The 20,990-nt window shown below is 44.7% G+C and overlaps 1 long non-coding RNA gene and 3 other non-coding genes across 5 annotated transcripts; all 4 read right to left on the bottom strand.

The window, feature by feature from the left end:
• Nucleotides 1-17,496: 17,496 nt before the first annotated feature.
• On the bottom strand, nucleotides 17,497-20,972 carry LOC132669872 (uncharacterized). 2 transcript variants are annotated; one of them, XR_013554493.2, is made up of 6 exons: nucleotides 20,836-20,972; nucleotides 20,387-20,498; nucleotides 19,468-19,535; nucleotides 18,690-18,744; nucleotides 18,159-18,237; nucleotides 17,497-17,673 (listed from the first exon to the last, which is right to left on the bottom strand). It is a non-coding gene; the product is annotated as an uncharacterized LOC132669872 (long non-coding RNA). The 2 variants fall into 2 exon arrangements; XR_009606248.3 differs by lacking the exon at nucleotides 19,468-19,535 and having other exon boundaries at nucleotides 20,836-20,969.
• Nucleotides 18,366-18,459, bottom strand: LOC132672811 (small nucleolar SNORD12/SNORD106). Its single transcript, XR_009607707.1, has one exon. It is a non-coding gene; the product is annotated as a small nucleolar SNORD12/SNORD106 (small nucleolar RNA).
• LOC132672806 (small nucleolar SNORD12/SNORD106) lies at nucleotides 18,820-18,910 on the bottom strand. Its single transcript, XR_009607705.1, has one exon. It is a non-coding gene; the product is annotated as a small nucleolar SNORD12/SNORD106 (small nucleolar RNA).
• LOC132672800 (small nucleolar SNORD12/SNORD106) lies at nucleotides 20,572-20,662 on the bottom strand. The gene has a single exon (XR_009607698.1). It is a non-coding gene; the product is annotated as a small nucleolar SNORD12/SNORD106 (small nucleolar RNA).
• Nucleotides 20,973-20,990: the final 18 nt, after the last annotated feature.

The following is a 20,990-nucleotide window of genomic DNA, read 5'->3' as shown; positions in this document are numbered from 1 at the left end:
AGAATCTCAAGCAGGCTCCAAGCTCTGAGCTGTCAGCACAGAGCCTGACACAGGGCTTGAACCCACGAGCCCCGAGACCATGACCTGAGCCAAAGTCAGACGCTTAACTGAGCCACCCAGGCACCCCCAAAAGAAAAGTGGGAAGTCAGTAATATTTTTCATAAATAAAGGGAGGAGGAAGGAAGGGCACAAAGACAAATGACATACAGGGATACTATAAGTGAACTAAATCCTCATGTATTGGGGCAAAAATCAATAGATAATGTCTAAACTGACAAATCAACAAATGTCCACATAAGTACATTATTTAGCTATATGGAAATAACAACTAGAAGAAATAGCTATAAAGGTTAGAAGTGGTTGTCATGCCAACCAAACATATGAAGATGCTCTCCTAATAAGACACTGCAAATATCAAAGTACGGAGACACCAGCAAAGGTCTGAAAGGTTGGTTTTTATTTAAATAGAATTGAGGAGGGTGAGAAGAAAGGAACCCTTGAGTACGAAGGTGGTGGGCAAGTACATCCATACAATCTTTTTGGAGGACAGTTTGTCATTAGCTACCCAAACTATAAGAGCACATACTTTTGACTCAGGAATCCTTACAGATAGAGGCACTCGTGTGCAGGCAAACATTAGAACAAGGTTCTTTGCTACTTCATTGTAATGTCAAAAAGTTGGCGTCACTCTCACCGTCCCTGAGTCGGGGCTGGTTAAATCTATCATGATCCATCCCTATAAGGGGATATTGTGCAGTCTCCTAAATTAATAAAGCAGTTGTTGATGTACTTATGTGTTAGATCTTCGAGATTCACTGTGAGGCAAAAAAGCAAGGTGCATAGCAATGTAACAGGTCACCGTTTCTGTTGTTAAAGTATATTTATATTATATGCTGACATATGCAAAGCATATCTCTGGAAGGGGATGTAATACATTGGTAAGAATGGTTGCCTTTGGGGAGAGGAGCCAAGTGGTATTTTTGGAAGTGTTTACCTCATGCCCATATTACCTATTCAAATAAATGTGGGGAAAAAAAGTGATTGCCTCTAGAGAACTGAATGGGGGTGGGAAGGGGTGGTGGATTTTAATTACACATATAATAAAAGATATATAATATGCATATTATATATAATATTGATATAATATAGAATATTGATTTACAAACGTTTTCACTACCAAGAAAGAGAGGCAGAGAGAGAGAAAGAGAGGCAGTCTCTGTTGATGTAAGGGTCAAGTGGGGGCAAGCAGCCACTCCTGACCATGGCATGTCCGCGAGCATGCCCCATGACGAGGACCAGCAGCTTCCTGTAGTTTTCAGATCCCCCCCCCCCGCCTTATGTGGCTTCTCTCTGTCCTGCCAGGTTTGAAGCATCCAAGTAACTGGTGACCTAGTTCCCAGGAAACCTCCCATGCTGCCCTTTTGTGAGGGTCCTGGGGGCTGTGGGGCTCTTGGCAGATGCCACATTTGTGTGCACAGAGAGAAGCTGATTCACCTCGTAGCAGGGAGAAAGGGACCCATCAGCATGCAATGAACTGTCCAGCTGAGGGGTGGCACCCCTCTCCCCACGGGTCTGGGCTGCAGGGCACTGTGCTCTGGGTGGGGGCAGGAAGGCTGCTCAGTCTCCCTTCACCCCTGCCTCAGTTATCTATTGTTGCATAATGAACCACCCCAGAATATGCAGGCTTAAAATAACAATTTATTATTATCTTTTTAAAAAATGTTTATTTATTCACTTTTGAGAGAGAGAAAGAGCACAAATGGAGAAGGGGCAGATAGAGAAACACACAATGTGAAGCAGGCTCCAGGCTCTGAGCTGTCAGCACAGAGCCTGACGTGGGGCTCGAACCCACAGACTGTGAGATGCTGACCTGAGCTGAAATCAGAGGCTTGACCAACTGAGCCACCCAGGTGACCCCAAATGGACGAGGTCATTCTGCCAAAGTCACCTGCTGGATTTGAGCCAAGGGTTTCTGAGGGCAAGTTCCCGTCTGGAGACAATGAAAAGTGTGCTCCTCAGAACAGGACTTTATTTACACCTAATATCTACATTCCAGACTGGGGCCTGGACAGGATGATTGCCCAGGAAGATGACGGAGTCATCAATCTCTGCCCAAGACTGGCCAACTTCCCATCTGGATAATTAAATCAATTGGCAGCCCCATGTCAGGTCTCCATGGAGTCTGCGGGGCAGAAGGACAGAGCACCTCTGGCTGCCGCACTTGGCGTCTCCAGAGGGATAGGTTCCTGGGTGACTTTAGGACAAGCCAGCTGAGCCCAGGCTGGGGTTCTTGGCCCTCACTTGCTAGGTTCAGGACTCAGGCAAATATGGACGTGTTGGCATGTCAGTGGTTGCAAACAGTTGTCTGAGCTTCTGTGTTTGTGTGGTTGCCCACGGGGCCCTTCTATTCTTTCTAACTTTACCCTAAACATTGGTTCCTTTACACCACAAGAGTTCTGCACCCCACAGCTGGTCCGTCTCTCCCCCCCCAACTTTTTTCCCTCCTCCATAACTAGCACCAAGATGTTTCAGGGGAATGCCCTCCAATCTTTTTTAAGTTTTTATTTATTGTTAGGAATCTCTGCACCCAACGTGGGACTCGAACTCACAACCCAGAGATCAAGAGTCCCTTGCTCTTCTGAGTGAGGCAGCCAGGCGCTCCAAGAAGATAAGCTTTTAATCAACTTGGCCCTCACTACCCAGAGCACAGTCCAGCCTCGGCATCACCTGGGAGGTTGTTGGAAAAGCAGAATCTCAGGCCCCATCCCAGATTTACTGAGCCAGAATTTCCGTTTCAACAAGATCTCTCGTGATTTAAACACATTAGTTCTCAACCCTGGCTGGGCATTAGAAACACCTGAAGAGAGTTTCCTATAATACCAATACCTAGGATCCTTTGCTGAAATTTCGATTCGGTTGATCTGGAATATGGCCTGGACATCACTATTTTTTATGGTATAACATACATTTAGTAAAATACACTAACTTCAGGTGAATAGCTTAGTATTTTTTACACACGTGTACACACCCACGTAACCACCCGGATAATAACATAACATTTCCCAGAGCACCCCACAAAGTTCCATTTTGTCCCTTCAAGGTAGGGTGATGGGCCGTCCCAGTTTGTCCAGGACTGAGGGGTTTTTCCGGGACATGGGACTCTCAGTAGCAAAACAGAGAGTCCCGGGGAAAATCAGGACAAGTTGCTCACACTCCTTCCAGGTCTATACTCCAGCCCACCTCCAGAGGGAAACATTATCCTGCGTTTTATCTAGCAGGTACGTTTAAGCGTCCCCCCAGATGACTTTAATGTGCAGCCAGGGCTGACCCAGCAACAGAAACATGTGGGGACCCTGTGAAATTATTGCTGGGCCCTTTACTCCTACACTTTCTAACTCAGTAGGTCTGAGTGGAGCCAAGAATTTGCATTTCTAACAAGTTTCCCAGGTGATGCTGATGCTACTGCTCTAAGTACCTTCCTTTGAGAGTTACAGGTCTAAGCCAAGCACAGGAATTCTCCCCTTGACATCCGGGTTTAGGCTTGAACACATTACACAGTTCTGGCCAACGGGCACGAGGAGAAGACTTCCCAATGCTTCCGGGATGCACTCAGGTAGTCTGTTAAAACGGTACCCCTGGATTGTGCAAATCCCTAGCCCTGGGATGAGGGTGGGGGTGGGGGGGTGAGCGTGGGGGTGTGTGGATCCTAGGTAATATTTTTTCACCGATGGAGAGATGCATGAAAGGGGATGCTCTCTTCTTCTGAAAGTCCAGCAGCGTCTGGGCATGGCCCCTGGAGCTGCCTCATGACCTTGAAACAACAAGCCTGAGGACTAAACACAAACCAAGCAGGGTAGGGGAGAGGAAGGGGGAGAGAGCCTCCTGAGTCCTTGAAGAGACTGCTGAACTACAGGGTCGACCAATCTTATACGACCTTCTCAGGAATGTCTTTCCTTTTGGTTTCAGTCACATATAATTGGGTGCTCTCTGATTTGTGGTCAAAAGCATGTAATACCCTGCTGTTCAATTTGTGGTCCAACAATCAGCAGCATTGGCATCCCCGGGAAGCTTGTTGGTTTCAAATGATGTCTAATGCCCTTTATTCAAAGGGAAACAGTGCAAGCTGCGGAGCACTGTTCCTAAGGGATTAGGGGCAAGCTTGAGTTTTATAGAGCTTAGAAGAGGCAATGGCAACTCGAAACAGAAGGATGATGGGCTAGGAGGTCCTATTTCTAGGGTGTGGTAAGCTAACTAAAGCAGAGTTGAAGGATATGGCTGGTGCGTGTTAGATTTCTTGACAGGTGCTTCCTGTAAGTGCAGGCTGGCTTCGGGCCGGATTCGTGACCTGGGCTGGGCCAGTAGGACAACCTCCATTCTTGTAGGGGGTCCTGATACACGAATTAACTTTACCTCAAGAAATGCAGACTCTTGGGCCCCACCACAGACTTACTGAGCCAGAATCTGCATTTTTACAAGATGTCCACAGTCAGGTCTGAGAAGCACTGCTCTAACTATACAGCAGCACACAGGCTTTGGATTTTCTGCACCCTTCTACGGGCCACCTCCCCCAACTGATCGCTGCATGAAACCACATCATTGCTAATAATCATATGAAAAGATGCCGTGGCACTGCCTACAGGAGCCCTCTAGCTGAGCTTCCTTTGTGACTCATTGGTCAGAACTAGACTACATGCTTCAGCTGCCAGTGAGGCTTGGAAGGCGGGTGCCTGGCTTCATTTCTGTCTATTGTGGGAGACAGGCTCTGCCTGCAAAGACCCAAAGGAGTTGAAAACTTACGTTCACACAAAGACCTGCACAAGGATGTTTATAGCAGTTTTATTCATAATTGGCAAAGCTTGAAAGCACCCAAGATGTCACTCAGTTGATGAATTGCTAAACTGTGGTACACCCAGACAGTGGCATATTTTTCACTGCCAAAAAGAAATGAGCTCTCAAGCCATGAAAAGACATGGAGGGAACTTTGAATGTATATTGCTAAGCCAAAGAAGCCCATCTCAAAACATTGCTGGATGATACTAACTATATGTATGTAGCATACTGTATGATTCTAATTATATGACATTCTGGAAAAGGTAAAAATATGGACACAATGAAAAGATCAGTGGTTGCAAGCGGTGGGGTGAGGAGAGAGGTGGATAGGCAGAGCACAGAGGATTTTTAGTGAAAATACTCTGTATGATACAATAATGTTGGATATACAGTCAACCCTTGAAAAATGCAGGGGATGGGGCACTGACCCTCTGCACAGTCGTAAATCTCTGGATACCTTTTGACTCCCCCAAAACTGAACTACTGATAGCCTATGTGAACCAGAAGCCTTACTAATAAAACAATTGATGGGCACTTACTTTGTATATGTATTATATATGTATTCTTACAATAAAGTAAGATAAAGAAAAGAAAATGTTATTAAGAAAATCATAAGATGGGGCGCCTGGGTGGCTCAGTCAGTTAAGTGTCGGACTCTTGATTTCAGCTCAGGTCACGATCTCACAGTTCACGGATTCAAGCCCTAAATCAGGCTCTGCACTGACAGTATGGAGCCTGCTTAAGATTCTCTCTCTCTCTCTCTCTCTCTCTCTCTCTCTCAAAATAAATTTTAAAAAAAGAAAATCATAAGAGGGGCACCTGGGTGTCTCAGTCAGTTAAGCATCCAACTCTTAGTTTCAACTCAGGTCATGATCTCACAGTTCATGAGTTCGAAGCCCACATTGGGCTCTGTGCTGACAGTGGGGAGCCTGCTTGAGATTCTCTGTCTCCCTCTCTCTGTGCCCCTTGCCCACTCACACTTGCTCTCAAAAATAAATAAATAAACATGTTTTAAATATCATAAGAAAACCATGGCTTGCTCAGCCAGTGGAGCTTGAGACTCTTGATCTTGGGGTTGTAAGTTTGAGCCCATGTTGGGTGTAGTGATCACTTAAAAGTAAATTAAAAAAAAAAGTAAGAAAATTGGGGCACCTGGTTGGCTCAGTCAGTTAAGGGTCTGACTCTTGATTTCGGCTCAGGGCGTGATCTCACGGTTTGTGAGTTCGAGCCCCGTGTTGGGCTCTGCACTGTGTCAGCGCAGAGCCTCCTTAGAATTTTCTCTCTCTCTCTCTCTCTCTCTCCCCCTCTCTCTTTGCCCCTCCCCCACTCATGCTCTCTCTGTTTCTCTGTCTCTCAAAATAAATAAAGTACATCTCTTAATAAATAAAAGAAAATCATAAAGAAGAGAAAATACATTTGCAGTACCATACTGTAAAAAATTCATGTACAAGCGGATCATGCAGTTCAAACCCATGTTGTTCAAGAGTCAACTGTATGTCATTATACTTTTGTCCAAACGCATAGAATGTACAACACCAACAGAGAACTCTAAAGTAAACTACAGACTTCGGGTGATTATGATGTGTTAGTGTAGGTGCATGAGAGGCTGTGCATGAGTGGGGGCAGAGGGCATATGGGATATCTCTGCATTTTCCTCTCAATTTTGTTATAAACCAAAAACTGCTCTAAAATATTATCCTCTTTAAAATAGCCCCCCCCAAATACATATAGTATGTATAAGTACATAAAAGATCTAGAAAGATATACAATAAGGTTTAACAGTGCAGTTTCTGAGTTACATAATAGTGTTTTATTTATTTTTGTTCTACATTTATGGCTTTCTATAATGCCCTTATTCTGCTCTGATAACAATGAAAGTTTTTTTTTAACTTTTTATTTAAAAACATTTTTTTATTGATGTTTATTTACTTTTGAGAGAGAGAGACAGAGTGCGAATGGGGAGGGGCAGAGAGAGAAGGAGATGCAGAATCTGAAGGAGGCTCCAGGCTCTGAGCTGTCAGCACAGAGCCCAACTCGGGGCTCGAACTCATGAACTGCAAGATCATGACCTGAGCCAAAGTTGGGCGCTTAACTGTCTGAACCACCCAGGGGCCCCTAAACTTTTTATTTTGACATAATTATAGACTCACAGGAAGCTGCAAGATAGTACATAGACTATCGTGTATCCTTCACCTAACTTCCCCCAAGAGTGCTATCCTGTATAATTGTAGTAGGATATAAAAATGAGGGAATCAACTTTGTTACAATACGTTTAACTAGACCACAGACCTCATTCTGTTGTCACCATTTTTTTGTATCTTTATTTGTGTATGCGTGTACACAAGTATTATTCTATATGTTTTTATTCCGTGATAAATAGATTCATATATTCATGTAACCACCACAAACAAGATACAAAGGAATTCCATTGTGGCATCCACTCAGGATTACACTCCTCTTCCCAGTCCCTATACCCAGGCAACCACTAATCTGTTCTCCACCTCTGTAATTTGGTCATTTCAAGAATGTAATATAAATGATCATACATATGCAATCTTTTGAAATTGACTGTTGTCAATAAGCATAATACCCTTGAGATCAGTCTAGGTTGTTGCATGTTATCATAGTTCATAATAAATATTTTTTAATGTTTATTTATTTTGAGGTGGGGAGGGGCAGAGAGAGAAGGAGAGAGAATCCCAAGCAGTCTCTGTGCTGTCAAAAGCCTGATGCAAGGGGGCTCCTGGGTGGCTCAGTGGGTTAAGCCTCTGACTTCGGCTCAGGTCATGATCTCACAGTTCATGAGTTTAAGCCCTGCGTCGGGCTCTGTGCTAACAGCTCAGAGCCTGGAGCCTGCTTGGGATTCTGTGCCTCCCTTTCTCTCTGCCCCTCCCCCACTCTCTCTCTCTCTCTCTCAAAAATATAAAAACATTTAAAAAAAAAAAAAGCCTGATGCAGGGCTCGAACACACGAATTGTGAGATCATGACCTGAGCCAAAATCAAGAGTCAAACATTTAACCAACTGAGCCACACAGATGCCCCTTTAATAAGAATATATTTGAGTATATATCCCACCTGAACTCTAATATATGTTTTTTATTAAGTTTTTTAATTCCAGCATAGTTAACATAGTGTATATTAGCTTCAGGTGTACAACATAGCAATTCAACAATTCTTTTTTTTAATGTTTATTTTTGAGAGAGAGAGAGAGAGAGAGAGAAACAGAGCACAAAAGGGGGAGAGGCAGAGAGAGAGAGGGAGACACATAACCCGAAGCAGGCTCCAAGCTCCGAGCTGTCAGCACGGAGCCCAACGTGGGGCTCGAACCCACAAACTGCGAGATCATGACCTGAGCCCAAGTCAGACGCTTAACCAACTGAGCTACCCAGGCGTCCTTTTTTTTTTTTTAAAGTAAGCTTCACACCCAACATGGGACTTGAACTCACAACCCTGATATCAAGAGTTGCACTCTACTGAGTGAGCCAGCCAGGCGCCCCCAATTCAACAATTCTATGCATTACTCAGTGCTCATCATAAGTCTACTCTTTAATCCCCATCACCTATTTCACCCATCCCCCCCCTCCCCTCTGGTAACCATCAGTTTGTTCTCTATAGTTAAGAGTCTGTTTCTTGGTTTGTCTCTCTCTCTTTTTTTTCCTTTGCTCTTTTATTTCTTAAATTCCACATATGAGTGAAATCGTATGGTGTTTGTCTTTCTCTGAGTGACTTATTTTACTTAGTATTATATTCTCTAGCTCCATCCGTGTTGTTGCAAATGGCAAGATTTCATTCTTATTTATGGTTGGATAATATTCCATTGTGTCACACACAATGGAATATGGAATGGAAGAAGGTATGTGTATATATATATATACATACCTTCTTTATCCATTCATCAATCAATGGACACTTGGGCTGCTTCCTAATTTGGCTACTGTAAATAATACTGCAATAAACATAGGAGTGCATATATTACTTTGAATTCATGTTTTTGTATTTTGGGGTACACTGTAGTATGATTACTGGATCATTTTTAACTTTTTGAGGAACCTCCATGCTGTTTTCCACAGTGGCTGCACTAGTTTGCCTTCCCACCAACAATGCAAGAGGGTTCTCCTTTCTCCACATCCTCTCCCAACACCTGTTATTTCTTGTATTGTTGATTTCAGCCATTCTGACAAGTGTGAGGTGATACCTCATTGTAGTTTTGATTTGTATTTCCCTGATGATGAGTGATGTTGAGCATCTTGTATCCATTGGCCATCTGGATGTGTTCTTTAGAGAGAGGTCTGTTAATGTCTTCTGCCCATTTTTTAATTGAATTATTTGTTTTCTGGGTGTTGATTAACATATATGGTTTTAATTCTGTGTGTGTGTGTGTGTGTGTGTGTGTGTGTGTCCCTGTTTCCAAATGTGAGGATAGGATTTGGAAACCACATGTTTGGTTTTATCCCCCATGATAGTCTAGCCTGAAAAATTAACCAGGGAGTTGGTGACTTGGCTGTGAGCTATTTTAGGGCAGAAACTGACGGATAATTATCCTTCTTGTTGCCTCTTTGGCTCAGCTCAATGATTTGGTCCTGAAATGATTCTAATCAAGCACCTGGGGGAGGGAGTGCAAGTATTCACTAGGAGCTCGCTCCTCAAAACACATCATATAAAACTAGCATCAGTTTGTGTGTATGTTTTTAATAGGGTCATTACACTGGCAGGCATAGAAAGTACATTTAACAACATTGCCTGCAATTGTGGGAAAATGCTAGAAATGAGAGCAGATTATGGTCTGTGCCAAAGGCAGACATGGTGCCTGGAAGGAGCAATCTGCAAGGATCTCTGGGAGACCACTGGCAAAGAGGTTATTTTGGAGTCCTTGGGTTCGAATCCCAGCTCTGCCTCTGTACCAGTCATAGCCCCTTGGAAAGAGAACAATTCCGGCAGACTGTATTTAGAGAATACCGCAAGTGTGTGTGCAGAATATAAGGAAACCACCAGGGCTAGTGAGGAACGCTGGAGCTGGAAATAGAAGGGGGCACCCCCTACGGGGGTGAAGGAGCCAGGGAAGGAGAAGCTGCCATAACCCGGAAGAAGAGTTAGGTGGAGAAGCACCCTGCAGGGTGAGGCCAGGGGAATGGCCAGCTCAACTTCAATTACCACTCCCCCTTCCAATCTCCTATTGAAGCTCCCAGCACGGGCTCTAGCTGTCCATGCTCCAGGAGCACTGAGCAAGGTAGACTAGGGTGAGGAGGCAAGGGAAGACCTTGGCAGAGCCATTAACTACCTGTTTGGCTTAGGTAAATCACTCCCCCTCTCTGGAGAAAATGGAGAAAGCTCCATTTTCTCATCCATAAAGTCGGGATGATAATATTACCTCCTTTGTAGAATTGAGGTAGGGAATAAATTATAACATGTGAAGTACCTAGTGTGGAGCCCGCCAGGACATTTCAATAAATGACAATTACAGATGATGGTCATGACAAGAATGACTTGAGTAGGGAGTAGTGGGGCTTAGAGAGAGGTATGCTCTCTAAGGTACTATGCATCAGGTACTATGACAAATACCACCACACTCCGTACATAGCTCCTCTTGTTGTAAAATCATCGGGTCAACCTAGGCAGAGCCAAAATTGATGTCAGAACTCCAGACGGCAGCAACTGCCACTTTAACATTGGAGAGAAAAAAGAAAAGCTCTCACCTGCTAGGACCACCCCCAACCCAAGCCTTCCCATCTGCAAACTGTGGCCCCGTGGTACAGGTCTGTTTTAGCAAAAGGACCATTTGTTTAAATGAGCCTGCCAAGTGAGAGGATCCAGATTCCTCCTTTTCTCTCTTTTTAAAAAAGCCACAGATATAAATAAGCCCAAGATGGTCTGTTTCTGCCATGACTAACAGATGAAAGAAAAGACAGTCACCTTCTAAATAGACCAGCAATTATTAACATTGGGAACTTGGGAGGAATTGATTGGGGGACCCGTCCAATGGGTGGGCCACGGGGCCTGCCAATTCCATCCACCCAGGCTTTGAAGCCAGTTTAGAAACTGTTGGGAAAACCCGAAAAACCCCATTCCCACCCCCTCCCACCCACACCAGACAATCTTGAAGGAAAATACCCAAGTTGACGGAGAAATGAGTTACTCGGAACATAAAAAAGTCCATCAAATCTTCATCTTAAAGAGTAGATGCCATTGTCCCAAGCCAGGTGCCCCCAAGGAATTAGGTTGACAGACTCAGCAAATAGAAATATGGAATGCCTGGGGCTCCTGGGTAGCTCAGTCGGTTAAGCCACTGACTCTTGATTTTGGCTCAGGTCATGATCTCACAGGTTCATGGGATGATGCCCCACATCAGGATCTGCACTGACAGTGCGGAAACTGCTTGGGATTCTCTCTCTGTTTCCCTCTCTCTCTGCCCCTCCCCTGTGCATGTGCTCTAGCTCTCTCTTGCTCTCTCAAAATAAATACATAAAGTTCAAAAAAAAAAAATACAGAATGCCCAGTCAAGTGTGAATTTCAGATAAACAACAAACAATTTTACCTGTGTCCTAAATATTGCATGGGATGCACTTACACTAGAAGATTATTTGTTATTTATCTGAAATTCACATTTAACAGGGCATCAGGTGCTTTATTGGGCTCAGGAATGATGAGGGCGGTCCTGAAGGGACACAGCCCAAACCGAGCCTGTGGACACAGGCTCAAACTGGCAGCCTCCTGGACATCTGAGGCCCATACATGTGCATTTTCTAAGTCTTCACAGTTAGTAAAATTGGAATCGGTTGAGAACAGTTTAAGGATTTCTGGCTTCCTTTAAGAATGGGAAGCTCCAGCCGTGCTGCTACTAGCCACCCTCCTATGATAACATAATGGGGACAGAAGGGAACGTGGGAAAGTGAAAACTGATCACTGATGTGTTAGATTGAAGGGATTGTGGGTACACTTGTTTCTGGCTGGTTTGTTGCATGAGTCTAGTGGTGACACCATTAGTAGCCCACGTTTCAGGCCTGGGGAATGTGCCCTTTCTCAGGCTTTGCTGCTCGAAGCAGCGACCCCAGAAGTGCTAGCCGCAAGATCTGAAAAGCTTGCCCATCTGCAAGGCCACTACCAGGACATCTTCCTTCTTCCCAGCACAAGGGTGGAGGCTTTGCTCCCACCAGTTGGAGAAATATGTGCCCACAGTGCCGCCTAGAGACACAGGCTGGAGTTGCAAGTCCTGGAAGGCACCCCTCTCCATCTTCCCTGGCAATTGTGTAGCCATAATTAGAAATGAGGTAGACAAAATCTAGAAGGAGAAAAAAGGAAGATTAAAAGAAACTAAAAAACAACAAGGGTGTGAGAAGTTCTTTCCATGTTCCAAGCAGAGTTATGTGTTCTTTTATGCCTCAAAAGATCCCCAAAGGCTGGATACCATCCATGTTCCTACTTTGCAAATGAAGAAACTTAGGCTCAGAGATGTGAATCATTTGCTCAAAGCTGCATGGTTAATAAAGGGCAGAGCTATGATTCAAACCCAAGAAATGCAAGTCTACAGCCCATGTTTTTTGTTAATATATATATTTTTAATGTTCATTTATTTTGAGAGGGAGGGAGAGCACTCGTGCATGTGGAAGCAGGAATGGGACAGAGAGAGAGAGGGACAGAGGATCTGAAGCAGGCTCCATGCCAACAGCAAAGAGCCTGATTCGGGGCTCGAACTCACGAACCATGAGATCATTACCTGAGTCAAAATCAAGAGTCAGATGCTTAACCGACTGAGCCACCCAGGTGCCCCTGTTGTTAATATTTTTTTTTTAATTTTTTAACGTTTATTTATTTTTGAGACAGAGAGAGAGCATGAACGGGGGAGGGTCAGAGGAAGAGGGAGACACAGAATCTGAAACAGGCTCCAGGCTCTGAGCTGTCAGCACAGAGCCTGACGCGGGGCTCGAACTCACAGACCGCGAGATCATGACCTGAGCCAAAGTCGGCCGCTTAACCAACTGAGCCATCCAGGCGCCCCTGTTAATATTTTTTAATATTATCATACAATAAGGTTGACTTTAGTTTTTCTTCTGGTGCACAGTTCTACAAACTTTGACATATGTATAGGGGCAACTGGTTTTGACTCAATTTTGGCTCAGGTCATGGTTTCACTGAGTTCAAGCCCTGCATCAGCTCCACACTGACAGTGCAGAACCTGCTTGGTATTCTCTCTCTCTCCCTCTCTCTGCCACTCCCTGCTCCCCCCCCCCCCAACAGAATAAATAAACTTTAAAAAATGTATAAAGTCATGTTAGCACCACCACAATAAGGATACCCCAAAACTTCCTTGTGCTATTCCTTTATATTCACATCCCCTACTCATCCTAACCCTGGCAACCACTGTTCCCCATCACTATAGTTTTTTCTTTCCAAGAATATCAAATAAATAGAATCGTGCAGTATGTAACCATTTGAGGCTAGTTTCCCTCACTCCGCATATCTTGGGATTCATCCAAATTGTTACCTGTATCACAAGTTTATTCCTTTTTACTTGGGTGAAGATGGTTATAACTAATTGAACACTTAACCTGTGCCAGGGCTATACTAAGCATTTTGACATTATCTCATTTGATCCTCACAGATTCTGAAGAGGAAGGTAATGTTATACCCATTTTATAGATGGGAGATCGGTAGAAGTCACAGGCTGTATGCCAGGGGTCAGGACTAGTCCCAGACTCAGAACCATTTATAAAATTGCTCTGTTCCTGGACAACAAAAAGTGAGGTGTGGGGGAGACAATACCATCTCCTGGCTGGACTTCTGCAAGATGATCTGTGGGTCCTTATCTTTCCCCACAGCCTCCCAGAAATGCTTGTGATTCCATTCATGCAGCTAGTGAGGGTCTCAGGCAAAAGCCCTTGCAAGACAGTAGAGCATAGAAATTAGGGGCCCAGGATGGAGTTCAAATCCTAGCTGTCACTCCCAAGGTGTGTAACCTCAAGTAAGCTGGTAAACCTCCCTGAGCCTCAGTTTTCCTGTCTTTAAAATGGGATAGTAAAAATAAAAATAAAATGGGGTAATAACAAGCAGGGTTGGGATATAGATTAAATATTAACAAAATATCACACATGATAAGCACTCAATGAACACATTTATCCCTATAGTACCCTAACACAGACCTCCTCCCATCTCAGTGTGGCAGGAAGATTTGTTTATTCACTAGATATGTATTGCGTCCCTACTATTTTCCAGGCCTTGGGCTAAATGCTTTGCAGACATGAGTTTAGTGAACCTTACAAATTATCGGAAGTAGGTATTGTTATGAACCCCTATTTCACACATGAGGAAACTGAGGCTTGTAGAGGTGAAGTTATTTGCCAGATCCCTCTGCTAGGACAAAGAAGTAAAATGAGACTGAAGCATCAACTGTTTGGTGGGACTGAAGCTAGGGAGACAGGATGCAGAATTCGGGTATCCGAGACCTACCATTGGCCCTGGAGCTCAGGGAAGCAGTGACAGCAAACCCAAGAAACAAGGTGGGTGGGAGATCTCTCAGGAGCTTCTTTGGTCCCTAGCTGGCAGGCATTTGGGGCCACTTCTTCCAACAAGGAAACCCAGCAAAAGCATTTGAACTTTTAAGAGCCAAAAATTGACTCTTTCCTACATCCATTAGGCGGCATACGAGCTATTGGCTGCACTTAAGAGCCAGACGGACAGGGCTCGAATCCTGGCTCTGCCACTCTTACCAGCTGTGTTGACCTTGGGCAAGTTGTTTCACCTGAGACCATTCCTTCAATTGTCAAATGAGGTTAATAACACAGCCTGCCTCACAGGGTTGTTGGAAGAATATTTTATTACATGTAAAGAACTGTAATTAACACATAGTAAGGGCTCAGTAAATGTTAGCCGTGGTTACTATAATTATTACTGCAGGGGCTGGTACCTAAGAGGGAAGCAGACCATGGTGAGACCTGTGGTGACCTGGAAAGCACAAGGGCATCCCTGCCCAAAGGGATGGATGTTATTCAGCCACAGTCATTATTACCAGGTAGGAAAACGAGTCCACAATGACCAGACCTTCCAATTTTCCACTCAAAGCCACGCTGGCCTCCTTTCTACTCTCAACACAGCAACCAACAGGCGTGTTTTTGCCTCAAGGCCTTTGCACTGGCCTGCAATGTACTATCCCACTGATATTCACACAACTTACCCTCTGATCTAGTTCAGCTCTGTACCCAAATGTCCACCTCGACATTTCCATTCTTATCCCTTTTCCCCACTGTAATGGGTTTTCTCTATTGTATTCATCATTAAATAACAGGCTACTATGTTTTTTAAGTTTTTTACTTTGAGAGGGCGAGAATGAGTGAGGGTGAGGCAGAGAGGTGGGGAGAAAGACAGGCTCCACAGTCAGCAGACCCTGACACGGGGCTCCATTCCACGAACCACAAGATCGTGACCTGAGCTGAAACCAAGAGTTCAACCAACTAAACCACACAGGCACCCCAACATACTATTATTTTTTATTCTTCTTCCCTCCATTGGCAAGTTCATTTTCCACATTGGGAATAACCCCCCCCCCCCCCCACACACACACAATTTATATTCTCACACCTAGAACAGGGCCTGGAACATGGTAGGTACTCAATACTTATGGAATGGATTGTCTTCATGCTGCCAGTTTGTGAGTGACAATTCAATGACCAAAGGAATCATTTGGCCATTTTTGCCTTATTGAGCACCTACTATATGCAAGGAATAGGTCTGGAAACTGCAGAGGATAAGAACAGAAAACCCTCCTGTTCTAGTAGAAGGCAGTAAGTTGGAGAGGAAAAAGGAGGGGCGCTTTGGAATCAAACACATCAGTTGGTGACCCAATTCTGTCTCTTGTATAGAGCTGGGGAACTGACTCTTTGAGCGTCACTCCCCCACCTGTACAATTGGGGTTAAGAATCATGCCAGTTCTCTCCTCACTGGGCTGTTGTGATGAGTAACAAAGTGTGCATGTCAAGTGCTTTAGCACAGTCCAGCCAAAAGGCGAAGTGTGTGATTCATTCTTTCATTTAACAAATATTTAGCGAGTGGCCTACCACATGCCAGGGACTGTGCCACTTGCTGTGGAGGGGCTACAAAGGGAAAGTTGCTACTTACATGGAGTTCTGGTTTAATAGGGGCGGGGGTGAGGGAACACTGACAATACACTATATACACATACTATGTATATATACATATATATATACACACATACTGTATCATATATATATACACACACTATATATATTAAAAATGTCACATATGCATAGGTACTATTTATTAGGCAGTAGTAATATGAAAATAAAATACAGGGCAAAGGACTAGAAAGGGAACAGATTATTTTAGATAGGTCCCCAGAGAGGGTGACATTGAATAAACAGCTGATTGAGACAAGGGAGTAAACCAGGCAAAGATATGAAGAGGCTAGGATTGGTCACTTCAGGCAGAGGGAACATCAAGTCCAAATATTCTGAAGTAGGAGTGATCCTCAAGTGGAAGGAAGTTTGATGGCTGAGGAAGGGATGGGAGGTCAGAAATGAAGGAAGATGGTGCAGGCTGCTGACTGGCTTCTACTCTGCGTGAGGTGGGGACGCTGGACGTGGAGTGATTCTTTGGTTTTCAAGATCACTCCAGCTGCATAACAGATCTTAAGAGGGAGTGGTAGTAGAAAGGACAGTAATGAAAGCTTGGAGGATGGTTTGAATCAGCAGTGACAGAAACAGATGGTAAGAGAGGCAAACTTCAGATGTAATTTGAAGGCAGAAACCAATAGGATTCACACAGTCAAGGGTTAATTCCCAAGGTTTTCAGCCTGAGCAACTGGACTGAAGGTGTTGCCAATACCTGGGATAGGACTGTGGGAGGGGCAGTGGGGAGGGGGATCAGTTCAGCTTTGAAGTTTAAATTGAATACAGGAAGGGGAACACAAGTCTGGAAATGTAGCTTGGGGACCAGTTTCTAATGTACTGACAAGAAATTCAGGAAGGTCAGCTGGCTGAATTCAGAGACTTAATCTTAGAATTTGTCTGGGGAAGGATCTGCTCCCCAATTCAGTCCGTGGCTGGAGTCCACCTTGTTGCATAGATGTTTCACAGGAGAGCTTGCTTCAACAAAGCAAGCAAGCCGAAGACAGATATGAAGGGAACTAGCCAGAGAATTAGCAAATCAGGAATCTAATCTCCAGTGACCTGCCCTCTTCTGTGGTTTTCTAGTCACTGGAATCACTAGGTCCAACACACTCAAGGAGAGGTGATCACCGGAGTCAATACCAAGAGCTAGCTTATAAGGCACAATATAAATGGCCCCGTGTGGAATGCCGTCTTTCTCAGGTTAGACTCTTAGGACATATGTTACAATTATTGGGCAAGGGGAAGAAACACTAGGAGGAGATAAAGGAGAAGGAAAATTGGCCAGTCTGGTATTTTCCAAATCAAGTATAGCCCCAATCCCATTTACTAATCTCATTAAGTCACCTATAAAGCAAAGAATCTACTTGTCCAAGTTTGGGATCTGCCCTCCATTTGCTCTGTCCCTGGAGTTTGACCCCTGTAGACATTTTGTTAATTACCCCTGGGTTCAAGGTTTATCTGTTAACCAACTATAAGAGCATTTTTATTTGAAGAATTTTATTTCCTTACTCCAGATTGGGAAGATACAAGTTAGAAATTTTACCACAGTTCAACAATAATTCTTTATTCTTCAAAATGCACACAGGCCCCTAGACAGTCTTCAGGTTACACAAAAGCCTTGTGAGACTGATTCATCCAGAACTATTAATTATCCTTTCTCAGAAAAGCACAAGGTCAAGGCCAATCTTTTTCGAGGCTTATATTCAAACTGCAGTTGAGAAAATCCTTAAAAAAAAAAAGATTACAATCAGTAATACTGACATGTAATTCTGATATACAATGCTCCTTGTTTAGGATATGAGACATCTGGTTAAGACTTCAGGAACTAGGTGGATGTACAAATAAGTACCAAACATTCTAGAAGCAAGCTGCCATGTTCAAGAGGAGGTCCATGTAGCAAGGATTTTCTTACAAAAAAGAATCCCAATTGAAACATGACCTGCAGCTTCCTGCTTTTTTGTATTTTCTGCCAAGACAGACAGAATTAACTTCATTTTTTCCCTTTTTCCAAGACCTAGCAGTACCAATAGGTTAACAGTCTTCCTCAATTCTCCCCTCCTGTTTTATACACCCACTTGGGAAATGGGTTCCTAGGTTATTCCCTAGCGGGCAAATGCAACACCACTATGGGGGGGGGGGGGGGGGGGGAGAAGCACATTTAACCATCTTACAAGGGGACTGACAAATAATGCCATTTGCAGAAACCTCACCTGTTATGGGACAGACTGAAACAAGCAGATCAGTCTACATCAATCGACTTACTGCCCTGTGCCTCACAGGGCTGCGGACCTGTAAGAAATTAGCAGATAAAACCAAGATAAAGGACCCAATTCCTGGGAGGAAAAAAGCAGAGCAAGCTCAAACCCCACTAAAAACAAAACCCACATAGAGGGATAGAGATAGAAGTTATCTCTGGGGCCAAAGCATCAGACAAAACACTGGCTAATGGTTCAGTTAGATCAACAGGGTCGATCTGATGGGGAAAAAAGTTAGGTCATCAGCTGCAATGGCCAAATTTGAGTTAGAACAGAACACGAAGAGGACAATCCCCACATTTAAAATTAAAGTGAAAGCAGGGGTGCCTGGATGGCTCAGTTGGAAGAGTATGCAACTCGATTTCAGTGTCCCGAGTTTGAGCTGCATGCTGGGTGTAGAGATCACTTACAATTTAAAAGAAAAGCAGTTACTACCTCTCCCTCCTCCAGATCCTGTGTCTACTCAGCCACGTGGACATCACTTACCAAGCCCTTCCCACTCCTGGTCCACTTGGAAGCCTGCTTTCTGCCAACAGTAAATCTGAGATGAAAAAAAAAACAGGAGGTCCCAATCAGCTAGATGCCCAAGGGTGTGGGGAATAGAGGAGCTGCTCCAACTGGCATATCAGACAAAAACTGGCTTAGAAAAGTTAGATCAACATGGTCGATCTGTTGGGGAAAAAAGTTCAGTCATCATATATGCCAGTAGGGAGCTCTTGTTCTCGCAGAAAAAGGACTGAACAAGGAATATTTGCTTGATCTACTTCTAACACCTGCATACTCAACGTTTGAGCACACCTGTATTCTGTTGGCAGTAACAACTAAGACACCCCTGCTTTCTGAGGGTGTACTTACAGAAACACTCTGGGACTGCAAGTTTTAAGAAAAATCTGTCCCCCCAGTTAAGTCCTGCCCTTAAGAGGTCATTCCTGGACTCAAGTGAATTTAAAGGGTACACAGTGCAAGATTAGCTTGAGCGTCTAGGTCAACACACTTCGCTTTTCTTTAAAAATAAAAAAAAATCCTGGGGCGCCTGGGTGGCTCAGTCGGTTAAGCGTCCGACTTCGGCTCAGGTCACGATCTCGCGGTCCGTGAGTTCGGGCCCCGCGTCGGGCTCTGGGCTGATGGCTCGGAGCCTGGAGCCTGCTTCCGATTCTGTGTCTCCCTCTCTCTCTGCCCCTCCCCCGTTCATGCTCTGTCTCTCTGTCTCAAAAATAAATAAAACGTTAAAAAAAAAAAATTAAAAATAAAAAAAAATCCTTACGTGGGGCATCGATCTGGCTGGCTGGGTTGGTGGAGCATGTGACTCGATCTTGGAGTCGGGAATCCAAGCTACACAAAGGGTGTAGAGACTTAGAATTTTCAAGTCTCTCGTAACTACACCCCCACCCCCGCACTGCCTCCTGCCAGTCTCTCCCTTGCAGTGTATTCCATCTCCCTTGTTCTGAACTTTTACCACCAGCACACACAGCCTCGGCCTCCACCGCACCAGGCTGCCCCATGCTCGTGTCATCCATCCACTTGGAAATTTAAGTGCACACAACGGTGTATCACAAAAACGAAAACCAAAAAACCCACATCACATGTGAAGAAATGGGACCCAAAAACGTGCTTTCAGGAGCACTAAGGCATTTAACAATGAGCTAGGGGCCCCGGGGTGGCTCAGTCAGGATTCTCTTACTCCCTCTCTCTTGGTCTCACCTCTGCTCCCACGTACTCTCAAAATAAGCCTTAAAAAATTAGCATCTATTCACCTTAAAGAGATCATTTAAGGTCGGATTGTCTGGGTGGCTCAGTCAGTTGAGCCTCTTAACTCCTGATTTCTGCTCAGGCCATGATCTTACAATTCATGAGATCAAGTCGCTCATCTGGCTCTGCACTCAGGGGAATGCTCTCTCAAAATAAACATTAAAGAAGACAGAGAGAGGCACCTGGGTGGCTCAGTCCATTGAGCATCCTACTTTGGCTCAGGTCACGACTCAGTTCGCGAGTTCCAGTCCCACATGGGGCTCACTGCAATGGGCGCCGAGCCCGCTCCAGATCCTGTCTTCTCTGTTGCTCCTCCCCCACTCACGCTGTCAAAAATTAAGATCTTCATTTCTTTCCCCCCAAGTCTGCTTAGCAGGTGAAAAGGCTCCCCACAGCACGCATTTCCTACGATAGGCCAGGAGACCTATGCTTACCCCAAGTCAGGAGACCGAAGGCTGGAGACGTCTACGTGGGGGTCTCTTGGAGGCCCAGCAGCGAGTGCCTCCCTCCTCCAAGATCCATTCGGTACCCTCTGATCGCGCTAACCTGCGAACCAAAAAAGGGGCATCAATCGCCATCCTTCCCACGGTTGGAAAAGAACATGGCCGGGCCTCGTGAGGCTGGTGTATCAGAACTAACTGGCAAGTGTTCAAAGACATCACCATTGTCGATCTGATGGGGAAAAAAGCGAAGTCATCATTTACACCAGCCAAGGACTCCTCAGGTCCGCAGGCAGGCGCGGATTTTTCCCAGTTTAAACTCGTCTCCTCAAAGCCTTAAGGCCCATTTAAGGTGAGTAGAGAGAGACCGGGCAGGGGCGACAGCAAAGAGGGAAAAGGAGGAACAGAGATCTCAAAGAGAAAACAACAGGATCTCCACTCACCACACACAGTAGCAAACCCGAGTTTCCGGGCCCAGACTTCATCGGATGGGTCGGATGAGGTACGACCCAACACGAGATAGAAGAAGCAGGGCCAAAGACGCAAAGGAACGAGAAACGCCCTAGACCTCTCTTATATAACCAGAGGAGGCTCTCGC

This window comes from Panthera onca, chromosome A3 (assembly GCF_046562875.1).
Source record: "Panthera onca isolate mPanOnc1 chromosome A3, mPanOnc1 haplotype 2, whole genome shotgun sequence".
Taxonomy (NCBI): Eukaryota; Metazoa; Chordata; class Mammalia; order Carnivora; family Felidae; genus Panthera; species Panthera onca.
This window is presented reverse-complemented; position numbering and strand designations above follow the sequence as displayed.